At 35.2% G+C, this 25,774-nt stretch overlaps 1 protein-coding gene across 1 annotated transcript in view; it reads left to right on the forward strand.

Annotated features, from left to right (window-relative positions):
- LOC133331036 (hemicentin-1-like) overlaps window positions 1–25,774 on the forward strand; it is a gene marked incomplete at its 3' end in the record, with an annotated part of 120,257 nt that overhangs the window by 74,216 nt on the left and 20,267 nt on the right. The window lies entirely within an intron of this gene.

The raw sequence follows: 25,774 nt of genomic DNA on the forward strand, positions 1-25,774 counted from the left end.
GCAATTTTAATAGGACATGATTTTTTAAAATGTTCAGGAATTGCGTTGTTTTTGAAGGGACTTGAATTCCAATAATTGATTATTGAAAATAGAATTGTATTTATTCTATAGAAACAAATCACAGATTACAGGATTGTAGTGTTTTCTATAAAAAACTTTACCAGATCCCAGAAATTAATTTTTCTATAGAGAAACCCATACTGCATTTTCATAGAACAACAGCCCTGGGGTATGTGAATTTGTTTCTATGAAAAAATTCCCATAGAAAATTTGTCACTGTCCCACAGAAGCTCCTATAGGCAAGTTGTTCAACCATATTGGCTGTTGATTAATATTTTATGTTCTCATTACATAGCAAATCTTCAGGGTATGTGAAATTTTTTCTGTAAAAAAAAAACAACGTTGTGGTCTGGGAATTTTTTTTCAATAGAAAAAACAACAGCCCTGTGGTGTTTGATTTTTTTCTATAGAAAAAAACAACAGCTCGATGGTCTGTGTGTAGTTTTTCTATAGAAAAAACAACAGCCCAGTGGTCTGTGAATTTTTTCTATAGAAAAAAACAACATGTGCAATTTTTTCTGTAGAAAAAAAACAACGTTGTGGTCTGGGAATTTTTTTTCAATAGAAAAAACAACAGCCCAGTGGTCTGTGATTTTTTTCTATAGAAAAAAACAACAGCCCTGTGGTCTTTGACTTTTTTCTATAGAAAAAAACAACAGCCCTGTGGTCATTGAATTTTTTTCTATAGAAAAAAACAACAGCCCTGTGGTCTGTGAATTTTTTTCTATAGAAAAAAATAACAGCCCTGTGGTCTGTGAATTTTTTTCTATAGAAAAAAACAGCCCTGTGGTCTGTGAATTTTTTTCTATAGAAAAAAACAGCCCTGTGGTCTGTGAATAGAAAAAGTATAAAAAAAAAATCAAGAATCCTGGGTCTGTGAATGTTTCCCATAAAAAAGCAACAGTCCTGTAGTATACGAATTGTTTTCTATAGAAAAAAACAACAGCCCTGTGGTCTGTGAATTTTTTTCTATAGAAAAAACAATAGTCCAGTGGTCTGTGAATTTTTTCTATAGAAAAAAGAAAAACAACAGACAAGTGGTCTGTGATTATTTTCTATAGAAAAAAACAACAGCCCAGTGGTCTGTGATTTTTTTTCTGTAGAAAAAAACAACAGTCCTGTGGTCTGTGAATTTTTTTCTATAGAAAAAAAAACAACAGTCCTGTGGTCTGCAAATTATTTTCCATAGAAAAAAAAACAACAGCCCAGTGGTCTGTGAATTTTTTCTATAGTAAAAAACAACAGTCCTCTGGTCTGCGAATAGAAAAAGTATAGAAAAAAATCAAGAATCCTGGGTCTGTGAATGTTTTCCATAAAAAAGCAACAGTCCTGTAGTCTACGAATTATGTTCTATATAAAAAACATGCGTCCTGTTGTCTCTAATTTTCAATAGAAAAATTTGCACTTGGATGTGTGATTTTTTTCCCATATCAAATTTGTCAGAGTCCCACAGGACCCTTAGTGTTCAAGATGTTGTTTTTCTAGGACGTTGTTTCTCTGATTTTTTTTCTTAAGGAAAATTTTATTTAAAATTTAAATATATTCGTCATTTTGCCCTGAAGATGAAGGGCATATCAGGTTCGTCCTTGCCGATCTTAACCCCATTTTTTCTTATTGTTATTGTTGTTTTTCATCACTCCCTTGACTGCATATTCACATTAAGGCACTGATTGTTATGTGTCATTTTGGTTGAACTTCTGAAAAAAATGCCAGGATATATATTAAAACAGATGCATGTCTTTTCCAATGTCGTTGGGTTTTTTGCGTTTCCCTCTTCCCCCTTCTTTCTTCATAGTATACCCTCCCATCACGTTACAGTACTACATGTTGTCAATGTTAAATGTGGCACAATACTCAGTCGTCGTTTCCACATGATGATGAATGTACTGATGAATCCTGTTGAATACTCTATGGGGCGTTCATTTTAATGTGACACAACTCTGGCAGGCAGACTGGCAGAGAGACAAACAACCACGAAGGCAGCCAGACAGACGTACAGTTGTATTGTGTCTCCTGTGAAAGTCTCCATATTTTCATTGCCACTCACTCACACTTTTGGCTAATGTGTGAAAACAAATGTCTGAGGACAATTTTGTGAGGAGGACAAGTCGCAATGCATTTGCATAGCTCCCTTTTGAAACGGAGTTATTTTTTTATTATGCAAAATGTTTACGATTAACTTGGTTTAATATTAATTTTCTCTCGAGAGCTTTTGATATTCTGTTGCATGCATTTCGAGTGATTCGTGGGAGTGCATCAAACGTGGCACGATTTCCATCTTTTATTTCATTGGGCAATTTAACATTTTGCATAGCTGGTTTAATGCACAAAAGATTAATTGTGTGAAAAGTCAGGCTGTCAGCGAGGCAGGCAGGTATTTTTTTTAATGCCAGGAGACAGAACATTTGGTTGACTGAGTGACTGGCTGACTGACTGCATGTGTGATTCAATAACCATCGTTTTCCATTGCAAATACAATAAATGCATTTGTTGTTGATGTTGCCTTTTTTGGTTTGGTTGACAGTAATCGGTGTTATTATTTATAATATTCGGTTATGGTCATAGGGATAAAGCCGGGAGATAGAGGGAGGGATTGCGAAAACGGGATTCACTTTTGTTATTATTATCTGTCAGCAGCGTCACATTCATATTTGTCATTGAAGCATAAAATTAATTTGCTGCTGACATTGCATGACTGAATATTATAATAATAATACCAATAATCATTATGATGATGATGACGATGGTAATGTTCACGCTGATGTTCATGATGATTATGGAAAATGTTGAAGAATGAAACTCAATGGACAATACCATTCATGAATACTTATATCATGATGTATGTAAATATCTGTTGGCTTCGACGGACTAACGGATGGATTTCATTAAATAAAATGATTTAATAATTGTTACATTTTTGGGATAATTCAGATTATTTCATCGACTTCGAATACCGAATTAGCTTATTTCACTATAGTTGTATATTGCGAGTTTACATTAAAATTATTTTAATTTTTTTGAGAAATTGAAATAAATAGTATTCCAAAATTGGAATAAAAATCATATATTTAAAATTAGGTCAACATCAATATCAGATAATTTTATCTATAAATCGTGATCCTATTAGGAAACATCTATCTGCCTATAGAAAACCCAGGTTTTGCGGACATATAATAAATTTTATTGATCCGTCGTTATCCAACAGCAAATAATCTCCTGACTCAGAGGAAGATACATGTTAACCAATAGAGAGATCAAATATGGTGTCTAAAAGGCATTCAAATATTTTTACTATTGACGTCATCTGATATTCTCCCCCAAAAACCGACAGAAGATGTTCTGAAAATAAAAGTCATATATTTTTTTAAGTAGAAGACACATATTTTATTCATATTAGACCTTACCGTAGAAAGTCACAGAAAAAGTCGTCTGGGCACACTAGGGCTTTGAGAGGTCAAAAGTGAAGGTACTGTTGATCTATCACAAGATTTTCTTGTGAGAGACCAAATATGTAAGGCCTGCAAATATTTCTACTACTGACGTCATTTGGTACTCTTCCTAAAAGTCAACTGAAGGTCTCCTGGAAATAGAGATTTTGTTGGAGTGGAAGATATCTTAAAGGTCTCCGATTAATATAAGACTTTGCCATAGGATGCCAGTGAAAAAAATCTTCTGAGCAGACCAGGCTTCTGAGATGTCTGAAAGGCCACAGCTGGGTTCTGAACGGTCTTGTGGCCAAAAGAGCCAGAAGAAGATTTTCTTATGAAAATATGAAAATAGTCAATGGGAAGATCTCGTCTAAAATACCTTAAAATATTTTTAATACTAAAGACATCCGTTAATCTGACGATAAAAAAGGCGTTCTAAAAATAGGAGTGCTCTAAATGGTTGTCCGTAAGCAGATGTCTCTTAAGGAGGTGTTATCTAAATATTACATTCTTTAATCTGAATTTATAGACAATTTTCATTTATAGATAAAATACACTTCAAGAGGAATTCTATGGACCCGTGAAAAGTTCGTCTACAGATAGAAGACATGTCCAATATTCTTCTACATACAAAAGGGGTCTTCAAGAGGTATTTTTTGAGTAGAAGACGCTGTAGAATGCTTTTTAAATTCAGAAACCACTATAGAAGAATTTATATGGATACAATTTTCTGTAGTTGATCTGAGGCATTGATTACTGATTTCTTTCTCCATAGAATAATGCCAAGATAGGTACCCTATGACTCTAACCCCACATTCGGAATTTTTGGGATTTTGGGTACGTTTTCTATTAGTGTTACTAGCATCATGACCCACTGGTCTCATTTACAACTTAATTTCCACATTGTCATATATAACATTTAACAATAGTTCCTTGCATAAAATAATTTTCAAGATGAGTCCTGCAGATATAACACCTCCCATTACCCATAAGAGTATATTCCAGAATACTCTAACAAGTCTTAAAGACCTCAGGACGTCTTGTATTAACCTCAGACTTCTTCTAAAAATCGTTGAGTCAATTATGACTCTTCAGTACTCACCTACCTCGGCTTAGCAAAATATTTTTGGGAAATATTGGGAAAAAAAGATTATCTTTAATATTCCTCTATGTGTAGAATATCGCTCCACATATATTCCAAAAATTGAAAACAAAACTTTCAGAACACTTCCATATATGTAGGTTCTTCAAGAGGAGTTTTTTTTTATTTAAATAAAGGATGTCTCCATCAAAAGGCTTCCCATAAGCAGATGTCTCTTAAAGAGGCTGTCTTAAATAGTACAATCCTTAAGATGCATTTATAAACAGTTTTAATCTATAAACCATATGCACTTAAAGAGGATATCTATACACAACAAGAAGTTGCCAACAGATAGAAGACAGTTCCAATCATCTTCTACCAATAGAAGACCCTTCAAGTTTATAAAACTTCTAGGAGTATAACTTATTTCTAAAATAAACTTAGGATTCTGTGTAGATTTTTTTCCGAAAAAAGTCCATAAATAAATATTTCCAGGGTCATGTTGTTTTCTTTAAATTTTAACAAAAGGTCCTTGCATAAAATAATTTTTCTTTACATGTGTCCAGCAGATATAACACCTCCCATTAAGCATATCATATAGACCCTTCAGGATTTATTTTCATAGATGGTCGCAGTTTTAATATTTCAATAATATATATGAAGCCTCTTCTTATGCCCCCAAACCTTATTATGATACACATAAAGCATAAAGAAGCTGAAGAGCTTGTTAAAAATTCAGTCGATGAAGTATCCCTTGACTTCGGACCCTAAACTGTCCTGCATTCTTCCCCGTAGAAAATTCTATTAGACTTTTTTAATTCTATCACTAAATTCCAACTTAAATTCGCCTCAGATTCTTCCCAAATAAATTTAATGTTTACAAACACAATACACATACATATTTAAAATCGGATCTTCTTCATTGTCTTATATTTAAGTTTTCATTTTTATTTTCTTTTAATTTCGACATTTCTTTTTGAAATCTTTAAAGGAAAAACCAACAAAAATATAGCCATTGATGTTATTATTATTCTGTATTCGATGCATGCGAAACAAAATAGGAAACAGCAGGAACTGATAACACGCTCTTTTAACACAAACACGCAGACACACAAACATTCCATATTAAAAGATAACACTACAGACATACTAATATTAATGCAACCACAATTGTTAGCCAACAAAAATATTCACAAAAAAAAGAACTACAATGAAATAAAAATGAAACAAGCGGTTCCTTGTGGACGTGTCGCTTGGTGTGTCTACGAGCAAACACACACACACACATTCTACCATACGTTGTTAGAAATGCTAAAAGAGAAACGGGTCTTGTTATTGCCCACTAATGGGAATAGAAACCTCAAAATAATACAATATAGCCAACAGAAGAAGAATAAAAAAATTCTCGTACCATCACCCTGCCAGAAGAAAAGCCAATGCAAAATTCGGAACTAAGCCAATCCATATAACCTGGATATTTTGTTAGTTTGGAAATCTATTCTATGCTGCTATAGATAGTGGCGAATGAGCTGTTTTATATTTCATTTTATTTTTTCCATTTTTTTTTTTTTTTTTTTGGTTTGCTGGCTGGCTGATAGCCACCAGCCTGCATACAAAATATCCTGGAAATGCTTAGGGTTTCCTAAACGCATTTATTCTATGTTCCAGTTTTCTTATATTTCTTATGTATATATATTTTGCCCTGCAACAAACAATGCAGCTGCATTGTTTTCGCACTTTTGATCAAAAAAACAGAAACCAACTCACACCAGGGCAAATTTGCTAACCATCGAAATGCCTGAATCTATAACAAATACAACTGGGCTGCCTGGCTAATTTGTAACAGAATGGAATTGTTCCGTTTCCCATCCCAGCCAGCCGCCATGTGATGCTGGCAAATAAAACTAATTTAAAAAAAAATTTACCATAATTGCGGTTTGTATTCTTTGGTTTTTTCTGTTTTTTTTCTTTTACTTTTTCATGGAACAAATGTAGCCATAAAATTTTCAATAGCTAACACTTGTTCGCATATGCTTTATGCTACGAATACCAGTGTGAGTGGGGTGCTGCTGGAATCATTGTTGCTGATATAAGTGTTTGAAAATAATTCGCTCAAAAAACGTTCTCACCTCAATTGCCATGATCCTGTAACATATACAAATTGCTACTAACACATTCAACTCAAGTTTTATGGCATATTTTATTTGTTGCAAAAAAATAAACTTCTGAAAAAAATCTGAAGGAAACAGTATTGGGTTGTTGAGTTGCGACAGAGAGCACTTAGAAAGGACTTATATTTCTTAAAAGTGCTTTAAATTGGTATCCCTATACAGCTTTTTTTCAAAAATAAGTCCATAGACAAGTGTTTCCCCCAACAAAAAATATATCCTCATAATTAGGATAAAAATGCCAATCTCTGGAAAAAATTTCAAAAAAAATCGGATCGTTTTTAATAAACATGAGTGAAGCCAAACATAACACCTCCCATTATCCATATATTATAGATCTTTCAGGATTCATTTCATACCTATAAAGAGGCCTTTCTAGGGACTTTGAAAAACACCCTTCAGTGCGACTTCCATATCAGATTAATCCTTAAGGTCTTTAGCATATATTTAAGGGTTTATGTTGTCTTCTGAAGGTAAAGGCCATGAAATATAAGATCCTTCCAGAACGTTTTTTTAGATAGGAGAGCCTTTAAGAGTGGTTCAAGAGGTCTTCTATTGATAGAAGACTGTTGAAAAGACACTTTTTTATACGCGACCTTCACAGACGTTTTCTGTCCAATTTTCGGGATATAAGAAGTGTTTATGTCGCCGAAGCGGCTATAATTTGTCATTTGGAGTTCTTGGAGGTTGAAAAAGTCTTCTGGGCATACCAGGCTTCTGGGAGGTCTAAAGGACCACATGCGGCTTCTGAGAGGCAAATATGAGGTCAAAAGAGCCATCAACAACAGCTAGCCTTCGAAATATCAAATATGGCGTCTGAAAGGTCTTCAAATAATTTTTGTATTGATGTTATCTCATATTCTCCCCTAAGAATCTACATTTTTTTGAAATAGAAGATATCTGACAAATCTTTGATTCATATTAGACGTTACCATAGAAAGTCATTGAAAAAGTCTTCTGGGCACACCAGGCCTCGAAGAAGTCCTAAGAAGAAGTATTGTGGACTAAATATGACATCTAAAAGGCATTCAAATATTTTTAATACTGACGACATTTGGCATTCTCCCTCAAAACCCACTGAAGGTTTTCTGGAAATAGAAATAGAAGAGTGAGTCTAGGTATAGAATACCCTTGAAGAGGGTTTCTATTGATAGAAGACCATTTAAGAGAACATTTTTTATAGGCAAGCTTTCCAGATGTCTTCTGTCGCATTTTCGTGATATATGGAGGGTTTTAGTATTATTTCCCTGCCGCAGTGACTGTAATTTGGCATTCTGAGTGCTTGGAGGCTGAAAAACATATTTATATGTTTTGACATAACCTCCATATAAAGGTAACACATACTTTTCGAAATTTTGAAGGACCAAGCCGATTTTGTTATATTGTGTGTTTTTAATTTAGGTTAGGATCTTCCGAATTTAACAGTGTTTCTATTTTTTGTGGATAGGGAATTTCTAGAATATAACCGAAAATCAATTATATAATATTATCCGAAGAACCTCTACTGATGTGTTCTAAAGGTATGGAAGATCTTCAAGAGGTTCTCCGTCATAAAAGACCTTCAAGAGATTTGCTATTATAGAAGACCATCGTAAAAACGCAATAGGCGTCCTATATATAGAAAACTGCTATGGGCCTTTTTAATATAGAAGAACTTATATGGTCCTACCATATATAAGCTTTCTATACACATAACACCTCGCAAGCAAAGCCAAAAACAATGGAAACATATGGAAAACTATAGAAATTTTAAAGGTCCCCTATACAGAAAACCTCTTTCTATGGATGGTAAACGATATCTAAGATAATAGATCTCTAAGGTAGAATATATTTCAAATTTCCTCCGCATTAAGAAATCGAACTCAAGTGACGGTAGTCTCTTTGAGAGGTCTTCTACTGATGTAATACCATTTTAAAGGGTCTTATTGATATATGACATCTTCGAAAATCTAAAAAATATATTTGTATGGAAAAAGTTTTTTCTGGTGAAGATATAAGCCTTATAAAGGTCGCATTTTTAAGAGGCCTATTCTCTTTAGGAGGTAATCTATAGGCCATATTATACAGAAACATGAAAAGCTCCAGACAATTTGAAAGTCTTATTATTTATGGTGTCATTATCCGTACCCTCTCCCACACGTCGACCAGATGCTATAAATATGTATGTATATGACGGACGATGTGTCATATTTGATTGTGTGCCCCAATATCCATATAGACACATACACATGTGTGTATGTATGTAGGTATGATCTCCGTGCAAGGTAACCCCTGAGCTAGTTGTAGTTATTACACTTTTGCTAACATGTTTTGCCACTTAACATTTAAAACAGCAGGCGGCTGGCTGGCATCATATCAAGGCAATTGTACAACAACAACAAGACGGAGAAATGATGGAAACGCCAACGCGAATATAAGTTTATATACTATGAAGAAACTCGAAACGTAGTTGCATATTTCTATAACGTTCAGGTTTTTTTCTTGGTTACCTATACATATACACACATCTTCTATGCATTTGTTGTATCTCAGTGTATAAATATCATATATGGATATAGTCTCATGTCTCTATATGTGTTTATGTGGGTGGGTGTGTGTGTGCTCTTGTGTGGGTTATGATGTTATGAATACTAAATTTGTTACGCTTCCACGAAATGATTTTTTTTTCTGGCTCAACACATTGAAAAATCTCTAGAAGTGTGATACTTGTTGTAATGTTACATATGTATATGTATGTATGTGTTTGTAAACATATATTTTTCTTATATAGTTCATCATATGTTTGAGTAGTTGCGGAAGGGAAAAAACTGCATTGGAATAGAGACCTCTTGTATGCTGGATTTCTTCATCATCTGCAAACTGCTGTATTAAAATGCAGCCGCTGATGTCACGCATCTGCTAGGGAGTTTTTTCGCGTTGTTTACATGAATGTCCTCTTCCCTTCCCGTCCCCATCACCAATACTTCCGATTGTTTTTATTCACTTTTTTGTGTAAGATATACTTTTAGATATATTTAATTTTGTGGCATCTGAAGTTTTGCAAGAATTTCTCTTAGATTGAAGTTTATTAAAGGATTCCGATACAGAATACACTTATTATTTTTATATGATATGGGTATGCAAAGGGTATTGTATATAGTATTCTATGGTTAGAAAATATCTTGTATAGGCTAAACGGTCTGTGGAAGTCTTCTAGGTCTAGGTACCTATAGACAGCTTTCTATATTTGCCTAGGTACCTGTAGACAGTTGTCTATATAGAAGACAGTTCTATATAGAAGGCCATTCAAGACTGTTTAAAGACATGGATTTTTTAAGGAAGATCAGCATGATGTACAATTTGTTTCGTCTGATTTTCTGGCACGTCCTACAGTCTATCTTGAACTATGCCGATGATATCCGTTTGGCATTTTCTGGTGCACTTGCTGGGGCGGTGCACTTGCTGGGGCGCTAACGAATACCCGCACTTTACTGATACTTCATTATGTGGCATCCACCTCTGCACCACCACAAAAAATATGTTTCGTGTCCAGATCGTCACTGCTGCGTAAAGCAAGAATAGGGTCTAAGCCGAAAACTTGAAAAAGACCCACAGGACGATAATAAACAGAGCCAAAGACAATGGAGGACCCAACTCACATCCAAACCCTAGCAACTATATATGCTGTAGAAACGAGTATTCTTTCTGAACGGAAACCTTTCTTGACTAAGTCCGCAGTACCACCGCGACTGGTCAGTCTATCACTGCTAAAAATCTGCTAGTTGTTTTGTGTACCACTAATGCTGTAGGACAAAAAATCCTAAGAAATGGGCCTCTAGTTTTTGATACTAAGAATCTGTAGTTTAAAAAACGCATTTCTCCATCTCTATGCTCTACGATCCCTTGTTGTGCAAATTTTTCCGTCTGATTTTCTGGCACCTCCTATTCCACCACATGAGGGATGTATGTGTGTGTCCAGATCGCCACTGCTATAAGAATATGGTCTAAGTCAAGTACCCACAGGGCGATAATAAACAGAGCCGTAGGCAATGGAGAACCCATCTCACATATGAACCCTAACAACACAGGACTCTACATCTGCAATAGAAAAGAACACTCTTTTTGACCGAAAGCCTCCATTCAATAAGAGTACAGGACCTCTACGGGGTCCTGAAGACCTACCAGTAGAATAATTCCCGACAGATGCTCCATGACCAACTTCCTAAGGAAAAACTCTCTAGGTTTTGATACTAAGAAGCTGTACTTTAGAAAAAAAATCTTTTCAGGCACCTCTCCATGGAGGTCTTCTGTTGACCTATGCCGATGATGTCTTATAATTCCTCAGACTGTTTTTCTCTGTCCCATATTATGTTTTGTCCAATTTGTCGGCACTACGACGAAGATATCTCTTTGGAATTTTCTGGTCCTCTTGCTAGGACGGTTAAGAAGCGCGCCAACGATGAACTTCATGGTTACTTCGTTAGATAGTGAATATAGCGGAATGTAGTGCTTGCTAGGCATAATTTAATATATTCATATCCTGCAGAAGATATTAAAGTATTAATGTAAGCATCTATGTGATTATCTATCTACAGCATCTAATCTACAAAATTCATTTAAATTACTTAAACATTCATCTAATTTTTACCATTCATACACACAGAGACTCTTCATGCTGCCATGATTGTACGTATGTGTTTTGCATATAATGCATATTTAAACTATGACTCAGTTCATAGACTCATCCATCATCGGGGCGAGTTAATATAAAAGCAACAACGACAACCACAATAAATGGCAAACAAAATCATTATCATTTGTTTTATAGACATCATTACAGATAATGTCATTTTATACTCAGCAGCTCCCCTCTCACTCCCCCCTCTCTCTCACTCTATGCCTTGCCCTTTATTACTCTACATTACAGCCAAAGCCACTGACTTGACTAACTGACCCCAAAAAAACTACATGGATATGGACACTGTCGGATGGTTGGATGATGTCGGATGATGATACAAGTAACAAATATTGTCACAAGTTGTGGCCATGAACAGATGTTACACATCATGTCAATGATACAAGGAGATATATCCAGAAATATATATTTTTTGAACAAATATTAAAGGGAAGATTGTTCTTCTTCATCTTCAACATCATCATAATACCTTAACATGATGGTTTACAATCAAAAATTTCTCTATTGCCATAAAAATCTTAAATTTTATATTTATTATAGGGGGGAGAAAGAGAGTGAGAGAAGGGCGAGAATGAAATCAGTATATCCCCCACAAGAAAATGATAAATGACAAATCAAACATTTAAAGTAAATGACTAACTTGACAATATGGAAATTTTCTATCATTTTTTTATTTTATTTTTATTGTTGTTGTTTCCTTCATGATTTCCTTGATGTCATTGCCGCTGCAGGAAGGATAAAGGAAATCATATGACGAGTTGTTGTATTCTTTTTTTATTTATTATTGCCTTCATGTTTTATTATGTGTTTTATAAGCTCTACTTGCTATTGTTTTGGATTTTTCAGAATGTTGTTGTTGTTGTCTGGAAAATATGCATGTTCATGTTAATGTATTTGGAACGACTGTGACGAAAGACTATGGGTGTGATGGGTATGTGTGCGGAATAATGTATTGTTTATATGTGTGTTTGTTGTTGGTTTTGAGGGAGCCTTACAAGATGACAACAAGAAACATATTGGCAAAATTTATTTACATTTGCAAATAGGAGGTTGGTAATGAAGTCTTATTCAAGGAAGGGGATATTAAAATTATAAGGAAATATATGGGAAATTATGACGAGGACTTCCGAAATTTTGAATAGAAGAAATTCGAACCCACTAAATAGTACTAAATTTAGTACAATTTGGATTTTAGGTAAACGGTTAGAGCTGAAAACCTGAAATTTGAAATTAATATTATTGTTGAGCTTTGAGCTATAAGGATAGCTTTGAAAATTCGTATTTCTACGTTTGGTACAATATGGATTTGGGTGAACGGAAAAAGCTGGAAACCTAAAATTTGGAATAATGGTTGCTGTTGGAGTGTATAATTGAGAAATGGAAGTAAATCACTTATGTGTACTAAATGGTGCTATTTCGATTATGTGTAAACGGATAAAGCCCCTTCTGGGTGAACCATTACTTGGCTCGTTTTTATATGCCTTTTGAGCTGGGGCATCTTAATCCATTCTCACAACATGACCTAGCCAACGTAGTCGCTGCAGTTCGATACGTCTGACTATGACGATGTCAGAGAATAGATGGTACAGTTCATGGTTCATTCGACGGTGATATTCACCATATATATACCATCAGATTGGTCTTTTCGCCATTTACTACCAGACCCACCTCTGAACGGATATGGCTGTCGAATGCAGCTTTATAGTCGACGAATAGGTGAAATGTGTAAATGTAATTTTTGTGGGTCTTTTCCAGGACTTAGCGCAGTGTGAAAATCTGGTTAATGGTGGATTTGGCAGGTCTGAAGACGTATTGATGTGGTACAATAATGTCATTGACCATTAGCTTCAGTCGGTCACACACCACGCTGGATAGCACTTTATATGCGATGGGAAGGAGACTAATTCCTCCATTGTTGGCACATATCGTATTGTGCATGGGACACAGGATACTGAGGTTCCAATCGTTGGGCATGCATTCCTCTAGTCAAATTGTACTAATCAGTTGGTACATGCTTCTGATCACCATCTGACCACCGGTATTTAATAGTTCGGCTGGAAACCCATCGACACCGGCTGCTTTATTATTCTTCAGCCGATTAATTGATATTCTGACCTCACCTTGGCTAGGCGGTATCTTCTTCTCCGATACCAGTTGATACCAGAAGCGTTTCAAAATGCTCCTTCCAGATCCTCAACACCCTGCCTGTATGTGTCACCAGGTTTCCTTCTTTATATCTACAGGTGTATGTGCCTGCACCAAAGCCTTCGATTTGGTGTTTTTCACCTACGACACTCCTGATCGTACTATGGGTTTCTTGATGGAAGTCTTTGGGTTTCTTGGTGGTAGTCTTTGCTTTTGCTGCAGTTTGTACAGATTGCCCACTCTGTCATTATGCTTCTATATTAATCTGTATATCGGGACAAGGAGTGCTTTCCACTAGCATGCGGTTAAGTTGAGCTGAGTAGGCTTCTGTTATCTGTTGTGTTTGCAGCTTTTCGACGTCGAATTTCCGTGTTACATTAGATCGCACCTTTGCTGCTACATTAAGACGAGTGTGAACCTCGGCTGCTACAAAGTAGTTGTCCGAATCGATATTCGCTCCTCGGATCGATCGAATATCTGCTTGAATGCCTTCCGTCTATCACAACATGACCAATTTGATTTTTTTTTTTTTTTTTTGATTCGAAGACAGCCAGTTGGCCATATGTATATCGAGAGGCTTCAATCTGGTGCTCTAACTACCATGTTTTTTGCTGCCGTGAAGTCAATCAGATTCATTGGGTTAGTGGATGTTTCTTCATGGAGGCAGAATTTTCCGACGGTGGGGCCAACAATATTTCCCCTTCCAATATTTGCATTAAAATCTGCTAGTAGAATTTTAATATCACGGCCAGGGCAGCGAATATAGGCAGATTTTAAGCACTCGTAAAATATTTATTTGCCTGGTGATAATTGTCTTCCCTCGGAGCATGGGCGCAAATTAGACTGATGTAGAAGAACTGCGCCAAAGCGAAAACTACGCCTGTGCTGTACAAAGTGGGCACATTTCAAGTGCAGATTCGCAGATCGTGGTCCTTCATACGTTTGCGGGGGTTATCAATATTAGGGAGATTGGTTTTCCTTTCGTTGCTTTTTCATAGTAGCAGGGAGTTTCCGAGGGTGGGCAACTAACCCGACGCCTCAACCAATTTTGTGTTTCTATATTATTATCCGGAAAAGAAGCGCTTTCGAATAGCAATTTGGCAGATTGAGCGGTTTCGATTTTCCGCGTTGTGTTTGATCGCAGATTTGCTGTTACATTAAGGCGAGTGCGAATCTTGACTGCTACATGTATCGATCGAACGTCTAAAACACTGGATGAATGCCCTCCGATGTCTTAAACGGATAGTGACTGGAGATAAGAAATGAATCACATACAATAACCCTGTGTGAAAACGATCGTGGTCAAAGGGCGATGATACACCGCAAACTGTGGCCAAACCAGGACTAACGGCCAGGAAGGTTCTGCTATGCATTTGGTAGGATTGGGAGGTGATTATATATTATGAGTTGCTTCCAAATGACCAAACGCTAAATTCTGATCTCAATTGATCAGAAAGGGCCAGAATTGGCCAACAGGAGAGCTGTCGTGTTCTACCAGGACAAAGCTAGGCCACACACATTTACAGTAATTTGCCACAAACTTCGGGAGCTTGGTTGGGAAGTTTTTATGGAAGGATTGTGAAAATGGACAACTAGAGTTTTTGCAAATAGGGAGCAGGGGGAGGCATTATGAAGTTACCTTTAAACACATCATACAACAAAACGGTGCAAATCGGACATTCCCAAGCAACTTAAATAAAGCCCTATATTTCATATAAAAATGATGAATTTCTTTTTCCCCAACCATAGAAAAAGTCACTTTTTCCTTAGCAACTCAAATTTACTTAAAATTCAAAACACACATCTCCTGTTTCTTCCCACATTTTTCAATTACTTTTCCTGGACTTGTCAACCAATCCTCGCTCTTGTAAAAAACCGAAACATATTTTTCGACAATTTCATGATAAGGGTATTTTTTTGATACAAACCCAATGATGAAAGGGGACAGTCATTTCTACAACATACCACACACACTCTCTTTCATACACACACTCATACAAATAAATCTATTCAATATGATACATCATATTGAGTGAAAAGTGTTTAATAGCTGATGTTCAATAAAGAAGAAGAAGAAGACGACGAGAATGACTGTGAATTTTGAAGACTGCACAGAGAAGGACTAGAATGATTATGGCGATGATGACAATGATGGTAATATGAACAAATTTTAAATCATCAGTATTAAAACATTATGACAAAATGTGTATACATATATACAAATTTTGGGGACAAAGGTTAGGGAATACAAATAGTTGGCACGTGGAGAAGAAGAACCAAGCCCCTTTAGAATTTTAATATTTTTTCCAATATTGAATCCAATTTTTTTAAGTTTACCATTTTTGATAGTTTATTGCATAAATAACATCATACTACTTGTTCATTCGCTTATTTTTTCGTGTTTTTGTCTTGTTGACTTTTATTGTTATTCTTTTAGTCTATTATTTTCTTTTGGCTTGCTCACTTTGACAAATTGCCTAAATTACATATCGTTTACCGCATTTGATGGAAGACAACGGTACAATTTTTTGTGCGCCATATTCAAGTCATATGACTTCGTTGTTTTGTTGTTGTGTGTGTGTGCAGCCACTGTTAGTTTTTTGATGGTTGCCTTTGTCTTGGATTCGATGCCTCATAGAAAAACGTTATTTGCATATTTTATAAGTTGCCTCTAAAAGTGGTGTCATCAAGAAAAAGTGCTGTGCTTAAACGGTCTGCCGCACTTGCCAGCCAACGACAGTACTCACACAATGACAATGACTGACTCCAATGAATGTGTATGGGTGTGTGTGGTCGGGAAAAGGAAACGCAATGACATTTTGCTGTTCATATAGTCATTTATCAAAGTGTTTCACGCTACAAGAACAACAGCAACAGCGAGAAGTAGAACAACTACAAAAACACCACAGAGGAAGAAACAAGTTTGCTAACCTTTGGCTATAATATATTCTTTTGTTGCGAGTCAGCAGTTAACCAAGGTGGAACATGTTATCTAAAAAGCCACACACAAGATGGTTTTATTGCAGGTTTAATGTTATTTCTACTCCAGTTTTTTTCATGTCCTTCATGTCTTCCAGCTATGGTTGATAAATGCTATTTCTTTTTTTGTTTTAGAAAATTAACAACTAGCAAAAGACAAAGAAAAAAAGTAAAATACAAGGTGGAAGGTCATATTACAAAAAAATTACAAGTATATAGTTAGAGTTCCGACGAGGCAATGTCTGTATGGCATTACAAAGTATATATCAACTTTCATTTTGTGTGTCAATGTGAAAATCTCTTACAACAGGTATCAACGGACATTCGAAATTGGTCGATATCATTATTTCATATCCAAAATGACAAAACTTCATATATCGGGACTTTAGGATATAGTAGTTATATATTTTGGAAATAAATTTGGAATCCATTCGAAAATGCCGAGTTTTTTTTAGTACAATTTAGACCATTTTGTGTGGGAGGTACCAGAAGGGCTGGATCAATAATACCCACCATCAAACTTAAACTATGTTTGGAAGAAATATTATGGTGTGCAAAATTTGGATGAAATCGGTTAAACCATTCGAGAGCTATCGGTCACATAGACGGACGGACGAACATTAATCAATCAATTTAAAATTGGCTTATAAGGATTTGGTCCAAAGAAACATGGGGTCTAAAACCAATATTTCGATGAAATATATTTTTTCCATATCAAAGCATATTTACGCTCATTAGCAATAAAGCTGAGGGTATAAAAATGGACAGAGAGATCATTTATATTAGAGCTATGTGAAGTCGTGGACCTATATCGAAAATTGTGTACAGAGTGTTGTATAAGCACAAACAACCCGAATACCAAATAACTGCTAGTTGTTTTGATCCAATTTGTCGGGGACCATGTAAGTACCCTAAATGGAACGGGATCTTGGAATCTGGAATGCTGAATTACATACATGTTGGCTAAAGGATAATCTTTATATTGGGGTTATGTCTGAACATAAATATTTTCAATAAAGATATTTCCCGCCCTCCAACAACTCAAATTACCAAATTTCCGACCCTTCGATTGGAAAATGCGGCTAAAATCTTCAAAATAGGCGGCTATGTCAAAACCTGGATCTATATTGCAGATTTTCGGCAAATATGTTGCCACTCTCCATGAACCTGGAATTGCAGTTTTAACCTGGAATTTTCAGGTTCAAAATGCGGCTAAAACCATGAAAACATTTCAAAACATGGACGTACATTAAAACATTTTAACAAGATTTTTATCACCTTCAAAAGCTGGAAAATGCGGATAATACCTTCAAAATACAGAAAATCGGTAGGGCTCCCTATATGAGTGCTATGCGACTAAAATGGGATGCAAAATGCGACTAAAACCTTCAAAATAGCGAAAATGGGACCGGTCCGTTGTATCAACCAGTAAGGAACGTAAAGTCGGACGGGCCGGCTACCCTTCACCACTTTGGGTATATTCAACAGATGAATTCTAACAGACGTTGAAGGACCATAAACACGAAAATGCAACCTATACTAAATGCAAATCGAGAGATATATATTGACGTTGGTGCACCATTTACATTAAATCGGAGGAAAATATATATGGGAGCTATATCTAAATCTAAATCATTACGCTATGCCAAATTTCGTGCAAATCGAAATATATATATAGGGACTTTGATACATCATTTACATTAAATCGGACGAACATGTATATGTGAGCTATATCTAAGTCTGGACCGATTTTCAGGAAACTTAACACACATCATTCTATACCTAATTCATTACGCTGTGCCACATATATAGGGACTTTGGTGCACCATTTACATTAAATCGGACGAAAATATATAAGGGAGATATATCCAAATCTGAACCGATTTTTCCCAATTTCAATAGGTTTCATCCAAATGGGGTCATAAATGCGACCTGTACTTTGTTCACAAAAATACATAAAAAGACAGACGGACGGACATACGGACATGCGTAAATCGACTCAGAAAGTGATTCTATGCATATTCTCAAAAGGAACCATGTGTCTATCTCGTTTCCTTTTGCCTGTTACAAACATATGCACAAAGACATAATACCCTGTACCACAGTGTGGCGAAAGGTATACAAAGACAAAAGATTCTGAAACACATCCGCTTTAGTTAAAAATTGAGGCTACAACATTAAAAATATTTGCAATGCCAATGTTCCTGGAAGTGTCAGCTCACTTTCAAAGCGCTATTTTCAATAGGTTATATGGAAACTATAGGATAGCAGGGACCGATATATCCAATTTTCAATACCACATTAGCAATGTCTGGACAAAATTTCAAAACTCTATCTTAAATATTGCAATATCTATCGTGGTTTCAAGAGACTGATCAAGAATGTGTATACTTCATTGGATCTCCGCACCTTATAGTGGAGGGTATAATAATTTCCCTTAATTAAAATTACTCCTACAAAATTAATTACAACGTAAATAAATGTCCTCTTGTAAACAAGATATTAATTCAATAACCAACACTCACACGTAACTCAATTTTCCTGGTTGGCCTTTGTCAGTATTTTAAGCCAACCACAACCTTAATACTTCAGCATTTATATCGCGCATGCAATGCAATTGAATGCATCTATTCTATTCGATGGTTATAAAAACCCACTCATACATGCAATTATTTTATTCATATGTTATCGTCGGGTTACTTGTGGTGATGCAGGTTGTGATGGTGGTTAGTATACAACTTCAATTTGATTGTTTGTGATCACTCAATAGAGCGTTTTGTGAGTGAGTACTCGCAATAGAGAGGCGTGTGTAAGTGTTTTCAAGTGTTTTACAGCCATTAAATCCCCCAACCCCAATTGAAAAATGCCATCGATTTCAAAAGTGATTTATGGGGCTGGCAATGAATGAGGCAGCAACAAGAACAACATACAACGACACAGGAGGAGTTCGGTATTTAGTGTAACTGGGTCTGTGTTAAACTATGCCCTTTGTAATCCACACACAGACAAAAAACGGTAATATGAGCGAATGATTGTTAGCTAACTGCCTCCAAAAAATAAAACAATCGAAATACAACTTTTAATATGACGTATTGTTGGCAATGCCCCAGGAGTAGAAAACAAAACCAAAAAAACAAGGTGAGATGGAGTTGGGGGAATATTTTCCATCAAATTGTCTACCTCCAAGCTCTCCCCCACCCCAACCCACGTTCATTACAAAGGAAATATAGTGGAGATTTCATTTCATGTTTTCAACAACAACAGCGACAAGCCGATTTTATTGCCTGGCTATTTGGATGACTGACACAAACTGGCCACTCGTTGTATCTGCTAAATGGCTAACAAACAAAAACATTTCTGGGCCTTTTGTTATACAATATGTTACCTTGTTGCCACTTGCCTGCAGAGTGGAGTTTGGCCGTTTTAATTTTTCTGTGTGTGTGTGTGTTTTTTTTTTGTCTGCCATGTGGGGAAATTTGTATTGTTAGCGATAAAGTTCAATATGCAAATTAAAAACATGTAAAAACAGCCAGAAGCTTCCACGTCGTGGCTGAAGGAGGAGATTGGGAGCAGGCGGGAAAGGGAGAGGGAAATCCGATACCCTTAGGCTTAGCCGACCTTTAGCAAACGAACAAGCCAAAATCAGCAAAGCGACAGTTGACACAGAAAGGAAACGGAAATGGTTGAAGTGCAGACGAACTTGCCAACAGGAAACCTTGTTTGTAGCCATGGTCGACAAATGAGAAACATTTAATATTATCAAATGTAAAAATTTAATTAAAAATCCACTCCTTATTTCTGCTTTGGAAAAAATCACACCTCTAAAACAGATGCAGTTTTGGCCTCATTTTTCTAAATTCACGCCTTGTAGCTGTGTTTGGCCTTTGTAAAATTGCATTAAACATTCTGTTGAATCTGAGATTGGTGTTTGAAAAATTCTTTAAAAATGCACGCCTTTAGAACGTTGGATTTTCTCTGAACAATTCATTAAAAATTCACACCTTTAGAATCCACGCATTAAAGACCTTGGATGTTTTTTGAATAAATATTTAAAAATCCACGCATTAAGGACCTTGGATGTTTTTTGAAAACATATTCAAAAATCCACGCATTAAGGACCTTGGATGTTTTTTTGAAAATATATTTAAAAATCCACGCATTAAGGACCTTGGATGTTTCCTGAAAAAATATTTAAAAATCCACGTATTAAGGACTTTGAATGTTTTTTGAAAAAAATATTTAACAATCCACGATTTAAGTACCTTGGATGTTTTTTGAAAAAATATTTAAAAATCCACGCATTAAGGACCTTGGATGTTTTTTGAAAACATTTTTAAAAATCCACGCCTTAAGAACTTTGGATGTTTTTTTTAAATTATCGGTGAAAAAATGCCTGATATATCCAATTTCCAATACCAAACAGTCAAGATCGTAATTTCATCCAACAGATGGACTTTGCATATTAACATTAAAAAAAATGGGAGTTTGAATATAGATTTCTAAACCAACGCTTATGGTCTGAGACCTTTCAGAAAATAATTTTTAATTTTATTCTATCCTTTAAAAAAAATCACGCCTATGTCTCTGAGAGTCCTTCAGAAAATAATACTGATCACCTAGTTTTTTTAAACATCCTTAAGAAAATAATATTGGACATCCAGGATTAAAGCTCTGAGTAGGGCCCGTAAGACAATAGTCAGTAAGAAAATAGTCGTCAAAAATCCACACTTGCGTCCGTAGGAAAATAGTCTTTAAAAATCCACACAAGGGTACGTAAGAATTTAAAAATCAAAGCTTCCTTTAACGATAATAAATTCTTCCTTCCTTAGAGATAATGTAATTCTTTTTGCAATTCTCTCGTCTTAAGTAATCTTTGATTGCAAGAAAATCAACATTCCACAACATACACAAACCCCCATCACATCACAGACATTCCAAGCACATCTTTTGTAAAGTGTCTATCTTATTAAAGGGCAATTTAACAAACAGAATAAGTGAAAGATATCTCAGTCATCAACTAAATAGACGAAGATTTACAGCACCAATCAAATTCTATGCAGATAGACTATCTCAAAAAAATAAAAAATAGGAAAAAACCAAAATCTTTGAAGATAAACAAGACTACGAAATTTGTCAACGAAAAGGTCCAAATGTTGTTGTTCCTGTTTGCTTGTAAGAAACTCACAAAAAATGCAAGATAAAACTATTCAAAACTAAGCACGAAATGGATTTCAAATTAGGAAAAAAATCAACTTCTTTTAAAGTAAAGTAATGCAGTAGTCTCGGGCATTCACTTTGCTACAGGAATTTACTCAGAAGCTGTAAAAGTCTGTTTGTGTATCTGTGTGTGTGCGGACTTGTAAAAAAATTGACTTGTCAAAAATTTGGTGAGTGTGTATGTCAAAGTGTCATTGGACACGAGTTTATGCTTGCACTTACACTAACGAATACCTACTTCCACTTACATCCACCCCACCCATCCATACTCCATCCCTCAAGCAAAGAGACTTTAGATTCAAAGTCACTCGCCTGTGCAGAGCATCTTTGGTAACAAAAATATTGTAAGTGTATGTGTGTGTAGGAATATGTTAAAAATAAGTATATATGAAATTTCCCATGCTGATTTGGTTTCACAAAATTTAGTTTTTTTCCTCTGCTTTGCCCAAAAGCATCCAATTCACCGACGAGAGATGAAAAGTCAAGATGTAAGTGCATCCATTGCGGCTAAGGTAAAAACTGCTCGTAGCAGACAATATATGTGAACTGATATGCCTTAGCATCGTATGAACTACGAAAAATATACTTTTTGGGTTGTATACTTAACTTTCCACTGCAGTGGTATATAATATTCCGTAGTGTTTTTTCTACAAGTCTTTGAACAGATAATAAAGTCGATGGAAGGGTGAGGGAAGGTTAGTTGCAATTACAAGCGCTTGGGATTCATACCCCCAAAAACCGGTGACAGTGATCAAATATCATTCATACTTTTCCACACATTATCACTGCATAAAAATGTGTATTTTTTGTAAAATAAGACACAGCTGAATGGTGAGGATAGTGTAAGGAACGGTGGTCGAAAAAAGTACTATTTGGTTAAAATGAGGTTCTTAATTTTACAAGGCAGCGATTCTCAAAAGAATAAAGATTTTCGGAATATGGCGGTTTAAATGAGTATATGAGTTTCGAATTTATCTTCCCTTCTTATATTGAAAAGGTCCCTTCTATTACCGATAAGGCCTAGTCCGAAACAGCCGAATCTGGAAGGTCGTAACTGATGACAAATTATAGATTTACGTCGCTGACGTGGAAACTAAAACATAATTATCCCAGGAAGTCAACATCGATAAAGGCGCTCCAAGCTTTTCTTCCCTTAGAATAATCGTATATCCTGGCTTTGTGAATACGTAAACACTTCTCTATAAAATTAGATTTTGCACCAGCTTCGTTCATATAGAAGTCCTACATACAGACCTTAAAAAAGTCTATAAAATTTGTCTCACAAGACTTCTACCCATGAATACAGAAGGTCGCTGTGCGGTCCTCAACCTATGGTACCTATAGTCTGCTAAATAATATCTTCAAAATATCTACGCCTGTTATAGTTAAAGTCCCTTAGGAAATATTCTCTTTGGCCCATAAAGCCCCTTAGATGTTTTTAGTTTACGACTTTGGAACTTATAGACTCATAGAAAATATTTTAGGTCCCTATAATCCCTTAGAAAACATTTTTTTAAAAAATCTTCATCATTAAACCTTATAGTCCCTTGAATAATATTAAAGAAAACTACGTCTTCGGTCCTAATAGTCCCTTAGAAAATATTTCAAAAACATTGCGCCTATGGCTTTTTTTTAAATAGTCAATGCTTATTGTTGTTAAAGTCCATTGAGAAATATTCTCAAAAAAATCTACGCCTATACTCTTTAAGACCCTTGTGAAATATTCTCAAAAAAATCCACTGCTATTGTTCTTAAAGTCCCTTAAAAATTATTATTAAAAACTCGATGCATTTGGTCCTTACAGTTCCTTGGATTTTTAAAATCTAGCATTTGGGTTTTATAGTATCTTAGAAAATATTTTAAGTCCTTATAGTTCCTTAAAATCATTTTCTTAAAATCTTCGCTTTTGGTCCTTATAGCCCCTTAGATTTTTTTAAGGGGCTATAAATATCCTCACCTTTGATCCTCTAGTCCCTAAAAAACATTTTCATAAAAACTTCACCTTTGGTTCTTTTAGTCCCTTAGAAAATATTTTTAAAAGATACTCACCCTTGATTCTTATCTTATCTTGGAGGTCCTTTAGAAAATATTCTTTAAAAGATACTCACCCTTGATTCTTATCTTATCTTGGAGGTCCTTTAGAAAATATTCTTTAAAAGATACTCACCCTTGATTCTTATCTTATCTTGGAGGTCCTTTAGAAAATATTCTTTAAAAGATACTCACCCTTGATTCTTATCTTATCTTGGAGGTCCTTTAGAAAATATTCTTTAAAAATCCACGCCTGAAGTTAGACAAGTCCCTTAGAAAATATTCTTTAAAAATCCACGCCTGAAGTTAGACAAGTCCCTTAGAAAATATTCTTTAAAAATCCACGCCTCTTTCCTTGGAGGCCCTTTAAAAATTATTCTTAAAAAAATCCACGCCTCTATCTCTGGAGGTTCTTAAAAAAATATTTTTTTTTTAAAATCCCCGCCTCTATCTCTAGAGGTCCTTTAGAAGATATTCTTTAAAAAATCAACGCCTTGTGTTGGTCCTTGAAAAAATATTCTTTAAAAAATACACGCATTGTGGGAACCTTTAAAAAATATTCTTTAAAAATCCACGCCTCTATCTCTGGAGGTCCTTTAAAAAATATTCTTTAAAAAATCCACGCCTCTATCTCTGGAGGTCCTTTAAAATATATTCTTTAAAAAATCCACTCTTTTTCCATTCAGGTCCTTTAGAAAATATTATTAAAAAAATTCTCGCCTCTTTCCCTGGAGGTCCTTAAGAAAATATTCTTTAAATACTCCACATCTTCTTCCCTGGATGTCCTTTCTTTAAAAAATCCACGCTTCTTATTTTAAGGATCCTTTAGAATATTCTAAAAAAACTATTTTGGCTGTAAGGGTCTTTATGAAAATATCCTTTAAAAAATCTTGATAATCCTTTAGAATTTTTTTTTTAAATCCGCACTTATAGCTCTCAGGTTCCTTTAGAAAATATTCCTTTAAAAATCCACGCTCATAACTCTCAGTTTCCTTTAAAGAAAAATTCTTGAAAATTGGTTCTGAGAGTCCTTTATGAAATATTCTTCTCAAATAACAAAACATTCCACCGTATTTAAAAACATATGGACAAGTGTCTATGAGTGATAACACTCAGCGCAATGAGATGTCGTCATGGATATAAATTTAACTAACAGTCATTCGTTCATTCATTTCCATTCACTCATATTTTATTTCGTTTGCATTTCTTTTGCATATTTCGTCATTTCTCGATTTCACATTTTGACTTCGTTTGGGACGTCTTCTACATGTTTAGGTGTTATTGTTGTATTTTAAAGGACATATTCAAACATATATACCCCACGTGGTTGCAAATATATGTATATTTTATTTTTTGTCAAAAATATTATAAGAAATCATCACCCAAGCTCACGTTCCATGTTAATATGCATACCCATGAATATTCTTTTTTCCTACTTTCAACATCCCAAAAAAACATGATATTTGTCTCTCTATATAAAATTACAATATTTTTGGGTTCCGCTGTTTTTCTTCTCTTTTCTTGATATGAAATATACAATATTTCTTGTTTAGCTGTGAGCTTGTGTGCTCAATTCATTCATACCTTCATTCAATTATTTCCCACGAGTCTTGACTATTTCATTTTTAGATGTGTGCGTTTGTTTTTTTCTATTCCTCTTCCACACTCCTTCTTTCGCGTGAATAACAAAAGCGTACTGGTATGCACCTAAGACATAGGATTGTTGATTTTTTGCACATTCACATTGGCATCCTAGTTGGAGTTCTGTTACAACCTTCAATACGTTTTACTGTATTTATTTTAATTCGAGCGTGAGTTTCTATTTCATATTTCGTTGTCGTCGTCGTTATTGTTGCTGCTGCTGTTGTTATTGGGTTAAACATTTTGCAAGAATGTTGCCACTATAACAAGCATTATTTACAATTGTATTGGAATATGTGAAATGTATTGGTATTGTTTTTGTTTGTTTATCAATACACAAGGTAGTTTG

The sequence above is a fragment of the Musca vetustissima genome, unplaced genomic scaffold (assembly GCF_032173495.1).
Source record: "Musca vetustissima isolate MV318-11 ecotype Yass unplaced genomic scaffold, APGP_CSIRO_Mvet_v1 utg12485, whole genome shotgun sequence".
In the NCBI taxonomy this organism is placed as follows: domain Eukaryota; kingdom Metazoa; phylum Arthropoda; class Insecta; order Diptera; family Muscidae; genus Musca; species Musca vetustissima.